At 47.3% G+C, this 11,641-nt stretch overlaps 1 protein-coding gene across 1 annotated transcript in view; it reads right to left on the reverse strand.

Moving 5' to 3' along the window:
• The window catches only part of slc25a22 (solute carrier family 25 member 22), a 109,737-nt gene extending 105,945 nt beyond the window's left edge, over positions 1–3,792 (reverse strand). Inside the window, exon 1 of the mRNA XM_033039164.1 lies at positions 3,645–3,792. The gene's annotated coding sequence lies outside the window, so the exon portion shown is untranslated. The remainder of the gene's footprint in view (positions 1–3,644) is intronic.
• Positions 3,793–11,641: the final 7,849 nt, after the last annotated feature.

Genomic DNA, 11,641 nt, shown 5'->3' on the forward strand with positions numbered 1-11,641 from the left:
GGCACTGGATGTGGTGTTTGGGAGCTGCAAATCATGGGTTCAGATCAATGCTACCTTTCCTGCCCAGCTACTCATGGAACAAAGCATGCAATTTACCTACCGGATAGGCTCTCAGTCCAGCATTGTGTTGATTACGATACGATAGAACTTTATTTATCTCAGGAGGGAAATTGGTCTACCAACAGTCATAAAAACACAACAAGATACATGAAATTAAAATGACGAGTAAAAGTCCGGGATTAGGGATACGCAAAGATTGGGGGGGGGGGGGGGGTCAGTCAGTCAACCCCATGACAGAAGGGGAGGAGTTGTAACGTTTGATAGCCACAGGGAAAAAGGATCTCCTGTGGCGTTCTGTGCTGCATCTTGATGGAACCAGTCTGTTGCTGAAGGTGTTCCTCGGGTTGACCAACGTGTCATTGAGGGGGTGAGCTGTATTGTCCAAGATGCTCCAGAGTTTGAGGAGCATCCAAGACCACCTCCAATGAACCCAATTCCACTCCCAAGACGGAGCCAACCTCCCTGATGAGCTTGTTGATTCCGATGGCGTCGCCTCCTTCGCTCTGCTACCCCAGCACATGACAGCGTAGAAGAATGCACTGGCCACCACCGATTGATAGAACATCTGCAGCATCTTACTGCAGACGTTGAAAGTCCTACCCAGATTCATTTCAGCATTGTGTTGGTTAAGACAGAGTTGGCATGTGATGAGCATTGCACAGGTATTGACGTCATCCCATGCATCTCCGATGTAGAAATCATGATGCAAGCCATGAAATGACCCACTTTATTTCTAGAGTGATGTGTAACAACTCGGGAACCAATCACTTTCATGCTTCTTTCCGGAACAGTGAAATTGATTTTAATTGTGTAACTCTGAGAAACAAAATAAATATCATGATGCAACGTAATTTCAACACATGTCACTGCATGAGCAGCAGTATTGGAAATCCGACAGCAAGTAGGACACAACTCCAGGTTCACTCATCGAGTGATACAGTTTATCAACAGGCCCTTCGGCCCAACTTGGCCACTCCAACCAACATGTCGCATCTGCACGAGTTCCACTTGCCTGCATTTGGCCCATAATCCCTCTAAATTTGTCCTATCCATGTACCTGTCTAATTGCTTCTTAAAGGTTGCGATAGTCCCTGCCTCAACTACTTCCTCTGGTAGCTCATTCCATAGATCTACCACCCTTTGCATGCAAAAGTAACCCTTCAGATTGCTATAATAATCTTTCCCCCTTCACCTTAAACCTATGCCCTCTGGTTCTCGATTCCCCTACTCTGTGCGAGCCTCTGTGCGTCACTTGTGTTTTTCCACCATTTACAAGGCAAGTAATGGACTACTCTCTCCTTGTCAGGAGGAGTCCAGCTCCTGCAGAACAAAGCAGAACAAAGCAGCCTCGACTCTGTATCCACCACTGCACACACTCATTCTCTCCACCACTGGCAAAGCACCATTCCAGCTTTAACCGTCTACAAGATGGACCCGAGTTATCCACCAAAATATCTTTGCCAACACCTGCCAAAGCCACAAACCTACCACTGAGAGGAAGGACACTAGACACACGCGAATGCCAAAGCCTACGAGAAATCTTCCAAGTCACACGCCAGTGCATCACAAATATATTGCCATTCCTTCAGCGTGTTTTGGTCCCCACCCAACACCACTTTGGGAGACCACTCATCACAAAGACTGTAGAGGCTGAGGAACTGGATCATTGCTACATTCAGTAGATGTAATAAATATTAGCCCTATTTGTAATACTTATGTCGTTTTTTTTAAAGGTACAATGGCCATTTGTGAAGCGAATAGTTAGCTTAATACAAATACATAACCTAGATCGTGGATTTTTAAAAAATATTCCAAGGACCTGGATAATGCCAATATTTATTGACTGTCACTATTGCCTCAAAACTAAGGATATAATTTAACGATGGGTCTAAGGTCAGACAGGGCTTAGACCAAATTAGGCAAGGACATTAGTGCTCCAGGCAGGTTTTTCTAATCAGTCATGCTGGAGTAACTCTCTGGAGAAAAATAGATCACAATTCGAGTTGAGACCCTTCTTGACATGGAGAGGGAAACTAGAGATATGAAAAGGTGCAGAATAAATAAGAGCTGGCAACGATGACTCAGGAAAGGTGGAGCCCAAAATGGTCCACAGTTGGCTGTGGAAGAGATGATAATGAAGGGATACAAACAGTGAAACTAGCAGGACATCTAGGGTGCGTGAGGGATGGAGAGAGAGGGAATGCAAGGGTTACTTGAAATTCGAGAAATCAATATTCATACCACTGGGTTGTAAGCTGCCCAAGCAAAATATGAAGTGCTGCTCCTCCAATTTGCGTGTGGACATGTAGGTTCATTCTTGATTTACTGAAACTATTACTTTTAATATAAATTTTAAATTTTACTCGAATTTAAATTTACCACCTATTAAATAATTCAGACATGGTTGAATCTTATACATCCAACCACTAAGCTTCCACAAAATATCCTTAAGATACCGACCTTACAATATTTCTTTCAGCTCTTCACTAAATCTACACCATTCACAATGAGTATTTATTTCTAAAGCACCCCAATTTCCAGGATCCATGTACAAACCTAAGACCTATTTGGCTTACAGACTGTATGGTGGACTCCAGCGTCTCAAGTTTCATTTGATTGTGTCCATTGCACCATTTACTGAGGAGAGCAAAGTTTAAATGGCCCGATAGAGAAAGTCTACTTTTAATCTTCATTTTTTATTTCATCATTAACTGTAAAATTTGTGTGGGTGGGGTCAACCATCAAAAGAGGATACACATCTTATTCCACAATCGCCCCCCTTCTCCCATTCAACCCATTCCCGAAGGAGGGTTTCGGCCCGAAACGTCGCCTATTTCCTTCGCTCCATAGATGCTGCTGCACCCGCTGAGTTTCTCCAGCATTTTTGTGTACATTCCCTTTCTCGACCGTCTTCGGACATTCATCCGGGGGAAAGAGAAACTCCTGCCAAACTGAAATCTGAACCGAAATTCAGAGAAGCCGTGAGTTTTCGCATAGGGCGGTGCAGATCTATCTAGCAGCCTTACTGTTAACATAAACCAGGAGGATTTCTCCCCCTTCAGTGTATTCTGGAGCAGCCATTGCAACGCTCCAGTCATTCATTGCCAAGTCGGGTTGCTTTACTTGAAACACTCAGCAATGTGAGCTGCAATATAAGGGAAGAGAAAAGATCTCAAACACACTGACCCTTTCGCAATCGGACAACTCGCTCGCGGTCCCTTCAGCCTTACAATTTATTGTGTGTGTTGAGGGAAACAAAAACCTTTAATCCTATCAGGAACGAATCCCGTGTTAGATTAAAGGCGACGTAAAAACCCATGAGAAGGATGGTGCACATTTACAGTAGGTGTAGCGCCCCAGTTCTGACACGGAGACGAAGTTACTGATGACTCCAATCCAATAAATCCTGCCGTTCATTTGCGCCGGGCTTGAAGTGCCGTTTTTTTCGCGTTGCAAATGGAACTCGATTCATAAAACCGCTAGGTGAGGTGCAAGGTGCAGCGAAAACGCCCGCTCTGCCCGCCCAGTTCGCTTGAATACACGGTGCTGCTGTGAAGCGTTGCGCTGCGCCGGGTGTCCCTTACCTCAGCTCGCTCCCTCGCCGAGTTTCACCCGCGCCTCTCCTGCAAGAATCACATATGCTCTGCCCCCTCTCTCTCTCACACATACACACACAGGATTGCTATGGCTGCTCCCGACGTCCACACTCACGGCTTGGCGGGGGCGCGCACGTATTCCTGCACCTACTGTTGCTGCTGGCCGCGCGTGCACGCACGCCTCTTGCTGCTCCGGGGTGCGCGTGCACGTCGAATGTAGTGCTGGCCGCAGCTGACTGCGCGTGCACGTCGACTGTAGCTGCTAGCTGGCTGCGCGTGCACGTCGGCTGTAGCTGCTAGCTGGCTGCGCGTGCACGTCGGCTGTAGCTGCTGGCTGGCTGCGCGTGCACGTCGAATGTAGTGCTGGCCGCAGCTGACTGCGCGTGCACGTCGGCTGTAGCTGCTAGCTGGCTGCGCGTGCACGTCGGCTGTAGCTGCTAGCTGGCTGCGCGTGCACGTCAGCTGTAGCTGCTGGCTGGCTGCGCGTGCACGCCTCTTGTTGCTGTTAGATGAGATGCGCGTGAACGTCTCCCCTTGCTGCTGGCTGGCTGCGCGTGCGTCTCCTGTTGCTGCTGATGTTAGATGAGAGGCGCGTGCACCTCCCTTTGCTGCTGGAAGAACGTGCACGTGCACGCGCGCTCGTGGCGAGGGGGCCTGTCGGCGGCGCGGAGTTGGCGGGGACGCGCACGCGAATGAACCGCCAGGGACTGGACTTCATTCACAGAGCGCTCCTCACCGTCTCTTTAAATGCTCGCGCTCGCCAAACTCCAGCGGGCATTGAGCATCGAGCAACCCCCCTCCCCAGTCTCAGCCCTGCCCGAATAGGAACTAAACTATTTGACAAAATGCAGGAAAGTGCTGGATTTGAGAGATGTGTATGTTTGTTTTCCGTTAAATCATGAAGAGTACTTATAAATGTCAAATCCTATAATCTGCTTCCTGCAAAAAAGCCAGTTCTGTTCGTCCTTCAACCCCACAACAGGTTTAAAATATTCATTATTACAACATTATTCAATTGTTCACTGTTGTATGAAAGGCAAATTGGCGTCATCTGCGCCAATTCATCATGTGGCAACAAATGTTAATGCTTGGGAAATACATTGCTTTTTGTATCAGAAATTTTGTTACTTTCTGTAGCTTTTCACTGTACCTCGTTACACATGACAATAAACTAAACTAAAACTGATACTTATTACATCCGCGTTACTTCGGGGGCAAAAAAGAAAATCAACACGTCTTCTCTAATGGTTGCAACATTTTGTGAATTAGTTGTTGCAACTACATTAGTAAAAGTGGATACATTTTATCGAGCAACAAAGGTAGGGGAATCCCACATCAAAGCTAGCATTTGTGAGTAGATACCGTGATGAATGACTTTTCTATAAGTAGGTAGGCATACTTGAAAGCATTGGAGAGCCCAACAGTTCATATATTTAGATGGAGTTCAATGTTACCTCCATTAATCTTCCCCAAAGTTCATCTTTTGCATCACCATTCTGAATCGAGACACAAGTAACAGCAGTTTATGGAATCTTGAACAAAGCACAAATTGCTGAAGAGGGCCCCAGAACCAGAAAAATGCCTATCCATTCCCTCCACAGTTTTAGTTTTAAGGATACAGAGTGGAAACAGGCCCTTCGGCCCACCGAGTCCGCGCCAACCAATGATCACCCTGTACACTCCCCCTCCCAATCTGAAGAAAGGTCTCGACCCGAAATGTCGCCCATTCCTTCTCTCCAGAGACGCTGCCTCACACGCTGAGTTACTCCAGCATTTTGTGTCTACCCAATCTGACCTTTCTGTCCTGGGCCTCCTCCACTGTCAGAGTGAGGCCCAGTACAAATTGGAGAAACAGCAACATATTTTGTTTGGGTAGCCTATACCCCAGGGGTATGAACATTCATTTGTCTAACTTCAAATAGCCCTTGCTTTCCCCCTCTTTCCATCCCCTCCCCATTCCCAGTTCTCCCACCAGTCTTACCGTTTCTGACTACATTCTCTGTCCCGCCCACTCCCCTGACATCAGTCTGAAGAAGGGTCCTGACCTGAAACGTCACCCATTCCTTCACTCCAGAGATGCGGCCTGTCCCGCTGAGTTACTCCAGCATTTTGTGTTTACCTGGCATTTATTTACTGCATCTTTATGCATTTACTACATAATTTTATGCATCTTTCTCATCCAGAGAAAACTGTGAATCTCTGGAACTCTCTGCCACAGAGGGTAGTCGAGGCCAGTTCATTGGCTATATTTATGAGGGAGTTAGATGTGGCCCTTGTGGCTAAGGGGATCAGAGGGTATGGAGAGAAGGCAGGTACGGGATACTGAGTTGGATGATCAGCCATGATCATATTGAATGGCGGTGCAGGCTCGAAGGGCTGAATGGCCTACTCCTGCACCTAATTTCTATGTTTCTATGTTTCTATAATAAACGAATATAAGGAGGGAAATTGGTCTACCAACAGTCATAAAAACACAACAAGATACATGAAATTAAAATGACGAGTAAAAGTCCGGGATTAGGGATACGCAAAGATTTGGGGGGGGGGGGGGGGGGGGGGGGGGTCAGTCAGTCAACCCCGGAGGAGTTGTAAGGTTTGATAGCCACAGGGAAAAAGGATCTCCTGTGGCGTTCTGTGCTGCATCTTGATGGAACCAGTCTGTTGCTGAAGGTGTTCCTCGGGTTGACCAACGTGTCATTGAGGGGGTGAGCTGTATTGTCCAAGATGCTCCAGAGTTTGAGGAGCATCCAAGACCACCTCCAATGAACCCAATTCCACTCCCAAGACGGAGCCAACCTCCCTGATGAGCTTGTTGATTCCGATGGCGTCCGCCTCCTTCGCCCTGCTACCCCAGCACATGACAGCGTAGAAGAATGCACTGGCCACCACCGATTGATAGAACATCTGCAGCATCTTACTGCAGACGTTGAAAGTCCTACCCAGATTCATTTCAGCATTGTGTTGGTTAAGACAGAGTTGGCATGTGATGAGCATTGCACAGGTATTGACGTCATCCCATGCATCTCCGATGTAGAAATCATGATGCAAGCCATGAAATGACCCACTTTATTTCTAGAGTGATGTGTAACAACTCGGGAACGAATCACTTTCATGCTTCTTTCCGGAACAGTGAAATTGTCATTGAGGGGGTGAGCTGTATTGTCCAAGATGCTCCAGAGTTTGAGGAGCATCCAAGACCACCTCCAATGAACCCAATTGTTGATTCCGATGGCGTCCGCCTCCTTCGCCCTATAAGGTTATGTATAGGTCCATCAGGAATATTATGTGTAGCTATGGTAATGCACAGTAAAGGTACATTAGCAATGGGAAGTATACAGCACAGGTTCACCCGAAAGATAGTGGAACTTACGGAGTTTTTGAAGGGTTAAAGTATAAATTCCTTGCATTCTCATAGTTTTAAAAGATTTGGAAATGATCTATTCATGGTGTGTATAATGATAAAGAGGATTAACGGTGTCAATAGAGTGCAATTCATTCCTCTGGAAGCCTCAATAGTTTCCAAATATTTTTGCCACAACACTTCACGGACAATTGCCTTTTTACCTGCACCTCCATACTAACGCCAACATCAGCATTCTCCATTCTAATTGTAAATGCTGAATTAAAACTACTTGCTTTATAACAGCACCCCCTGTCATTTTACCTTGTTCCTAAGAAGTTTCACTCAGGAATTTAGAAGAAAAGGGCATTATCTGAAATTAAAATTAGACAATTCAGATTAGATTGAAAATTATTAAATATTGTGGAAGAGTAGAACTATCTCCTCTGCAAACTTCTGTTTACCAAGTGAAAGCCCTGTCCCACGGTACGAGTTCATTCCAAGAGTTCTCCCGAGTTTGCCCTGATTCGAACTTGGAGAATTACGGTAATGGCCATTCGTCGGTACTCGGGGCTCTCGTGGACATTTTTCATCATGTTGAAAAATCTTCACAAGTCTTCCCGTGCTTACCTGCTGTTAGCGAGTCTTCCCGAGTACCTGCCATTAGCGCTAAGAGACGTCCCCGAGCTTTGACGTACCCACTATGTTCATTCTCCATGCTTACCACAAGTTTGATTTTTTTTAAACTCGGGAGAGCTCTTGGAATGGACTCGTACCGTGGGACAGGGCTATTAATTGTAATGATCAAAAACACCATTGGAAATACATTAATCACACATAAAGGAATATCAGTAAATACATGCAAATGGGACACTCAGCTAAAAAACCTGTTCAATGGTTTTGCTGAAAGATTTGGTCTGTCTCGTTATTAATCGACTTGAGACAGAAAAATGCAAATTAATTACATTTGTTGAGATGTTATTTCATGCAATACAGTTGTTTTAACATTTTGTTAAACTTCTTTTAATGGTTTGAGTGCAGATTAATTTACAAATAGTATACTTCTAAACAAAGTTCTGAACATTTCCAACAACCTTTTGAGATTTTTCCTCATGTGGGACACAAGCATTTTCTTCTTTGGCCGTCTCAGATATGCCTACACTCCAGTGCTGAGGAGTGGAAGACACATGTATGTGAATTCCTTGAATTCCTTTAACAGAGCACACTAACTGCCACATGGACTAGTCATAAAAGGTTCTAGGCCCCACTGGCAAGGAGGTCCATGACAATCGAAGATCAGACTGAACTTCAGAACAGCTTGGATGTAGAATCAAACACACAAACATGGTCCACACACTGACACAAAGACGATACCATGAATCCAATAATATATATATATTTCTTTCTTTCGTTTTCGGGGAGAGAGGTAGCAGCTCGAGGATACTCCGCGAGAGAGAGAGAGATGCTCCTCAGACTATCGAGTCTCTATCTCAGCTCTCCTCTCTCTCTCTCATCTCTTCTCCTAAAGCGATAGCTCCTCTCTCTCGCTCTCGCCTCGCTCTCTCTGCTCTCTCTTCTCTCTCTCTCTCTCTCTCTCTCTCTCTTCCTCTCTCTCTCTTTCTCTCTCTCTTTCCCCCCCCCCCCCCTGTGGGAGGAGTGTCCGGGGGGGGTGGGGGGGGGTGATTGGCAGTCACCGAGGTGCGTTGTTGAGTAGAGTGACAGCCGCCGGGAAGAAGCTGTTCCTGGACCTGCTGGTCCGGCAAAGGAGGGACCTGTAGCGCCTCCCGGATGGTAGGAGGGTAAACAGTCCATGGTTGGGGTGAGAGCAGTCCTTGGCGATGCTGAGCGCCCTCCGCAGACAACGCTTGCTTTGGACAGACTCAATGGAGGGGAGCGAGGAACCGGTGATGCGTTGGGCAATTTTCACCACCCTCTGCAATGCCTTCCGGTCGGAGACAGAGCAGTTGCCATACCATACTGTGATACAGTTGGTAAGGATGCTCTCGATGGTGCAGCGGTAGAAGTTCACCAGGATCTGAGGAGACAGATGGACCTTCTTCAGTCTCCTCAGGAATAAGAGACGCTGGTGAGCCTTCTTGATCAGAGTTGAGGTATTGTGGGTCCAAGAGAGTTCATTGGAGATGTTGACTCCCAGGAACCTGAAGCTAGAAACACGTTCCACCTCCGTCCTGTTAATGTGGAGGGGGGGGGGGGCGTGCCGCCCCTGGACTTCCTGAAGTCTACAATGAGCTCCTTGGTCTTCTTGGAGTTAAGGGCCAGGTTGTTGTCAGCGCACCATGCTGCTAAGTGCTGGACCTCCTCCCTGTAGGCCGACTCATCGTTGTTGCTGATGAGGCCAATCACCGTTGTATCATCTGCATACTTGATGATGGTGTTAGTACCATGTACAGGTGTGCAGTCATAGGTGAAGAGGGAGTAGAGGAGGGGGCTCAGCACACAGCCCTGTGGAACGCCGGTGTTCAGGGTGAGGGTTGAAGAGGTGTGCTTGTCTAACCTATCCTGTCTATCCTGTCTATCCTGGCCCTAGCACATTGATGCAATCACAAAGAAAACTCACCAATGCCTCTACTTCCTCAGAGGAAGCCAATTTGCCATTCATGTGGCTGAATGTTGTATGGAACTTCTACATGTGTACGGTGCACACTGACTGATAGCATGCGGTCTGGTTCAGTACTGCAAACTCTCAGGAACGAAGGAGGCTGCAGCATGTGGTGGTCAATGCCCTGTCCATTACAGGTGTCCATTACACACAAACCCATGTACACATACAACATAAGACACAAAGTGCTGGAGTAAATCAGTGGGTCAGGCAGCATTTCTGGAGAACCTGGATAGATGACGCTTCAGGTCATGACTAAAGAAGGGTTCTGATGCAAAACATCACCTATCCATATTTTTCAGAATGTTGCCTTGGGTGGAAGATTGCAACCTTCACGTGGTCCGCCCTGTTTCGATGAATGCAATCAACCCGGCATGCACAATCAAATAAGATCAGATAGAACAAGTTGTCCTACAACTTTAGGCTGTGCACGCCATACGCAAGAAGAAGAAGAAGTATGTTGCCTGACCCGCTGAGTTACTCCAGCACTTTGTGTCTTTTTTTGTAAACCAGCAACTGCAGTTCGTTAAGTTGACACAAACAAGATCAATTTCAAGTTCAAGTTCGCGTTTATTGTCACATGCACCAATTAAGGTACCATACAGCCATACTAAGTGAAAAGCAACAACGCACGCAGTTTTAGTGGTCTGTGAAACGACTACTGGAGTTTTCAACAGATCTTTATTCAAAAGTTCGATATCCAGTATACAGGTTCTTCAGACAGGTCTGCCCACAACGGTGGTCAGCGCTGAATTAACGCGCGCAAGTGAAAAAACGCGCGAAACATGCGGCCCCTCCCAAGTCACGTGACCGCGGCTTCCGAACGCCGGGTTCGATCTCTGCATACGCCAGAAGGCGCCATTACATGCTCCCCCCCCAGAATTCGCGGTACGGAAACGCACGGGTAAACGGACGGTTCGACCGGAACGCGTAGTCCGAGGTCGCGTGGCGAGCGTAACATTAGGGACCGGTAAAAGATGACCGGAGGGGTGCGAAAAACGTGAAGGAGGGATGGGCGTAACAAAGGGGACCGGGGAAACGTGACCGGGGGTAACAGGGGCAGAGGGCGGTAAAACGGCAGGTGGACGTCCTCTATGCCGTTGGTTATCCACTGTCACTGGGCTATCCTTGTCGACATGAGCTGGCTTAAGACGGCTCATGGAGACGAACTCCTCTCTGCCACCCATGTCCAATGTGAACGTCGTGACACCAGTACTGAGCACCCTGTATGGACCCTCGTACACCCGCTGTAACGCCGAGCGATGAGCGTCTCTATGGAAAAAAACATAAGCACAATCCCGTAACATAGTAGGCACATGCACTGAAGATGAACCATGTCGGGAAGTGGGAACCGGGACCAAAGCGTGCCCGCTCGCGAAGGTCCACTAACAACGCTGAGGTCGGGAACTCTTGGTCCTGGGGGACAGGCAAGGAATTCCCAGGAACTCTCAAAACGGAGCCATTAACCAACTCGGCCGAGGAGGGTTTGAGGTCCTCCTTAGGCGTTGTTCTGATGCCTAGGAGGACCCAAGGTAACTGGTCGACCCAATCAGGGCCGGTGGATGTTGTCAAATATTGAATTGAATTGAAGGATTCAATCCAGAGCAAAGGCAATGACTGTAGTATGTAGATTAGTTTAGTTTAGAGGTACAGCAAGGAAACAGGCCCTTCGGCCCACCGAGTCCATGCTGACCAGCGATCTCCATACACTAGCACTACCCTACACACTAGGGACAATTTACAATCTTTACTGAAGCCAATTAACCTACAATCCTGTACATCTTTGGAGTGTGGGAGGAAATTGGAGAACCCGGGGAAAACCCACCTGGGCAAAGGTAGACCGGACAATCTCCGTACAGACAGCACCCGTAGTCAGGATCGAACCCGGGTCTCTGGCGTTGTAACTGAACTGCTGCGTCACAGTGCCACCATTCCCCTTGTAGATAATGAAGAACTATGCCAAAAGTTAATATTTATCCTCTTTTTGTCCCTTTCTTTGCCACGCCATTCAAGTGTAGAATTCTA

This window comes from Amblyraja radiata, chromosome 20 (genome assembly GCF_010909765.2).
Source record: "Amblyraja radiata isolate CabotCenter1 chromosome 20, sAmbRad1.1.pri, whole genome shotgun sequence".
Taxonomy (NCBI): domain Eukaryota; kingdom Metazoa; phylum Chordata; class Chondrichthyes; order Rajiformes; family Rajidae; genus Amblyraja; species Amblyraja radiata.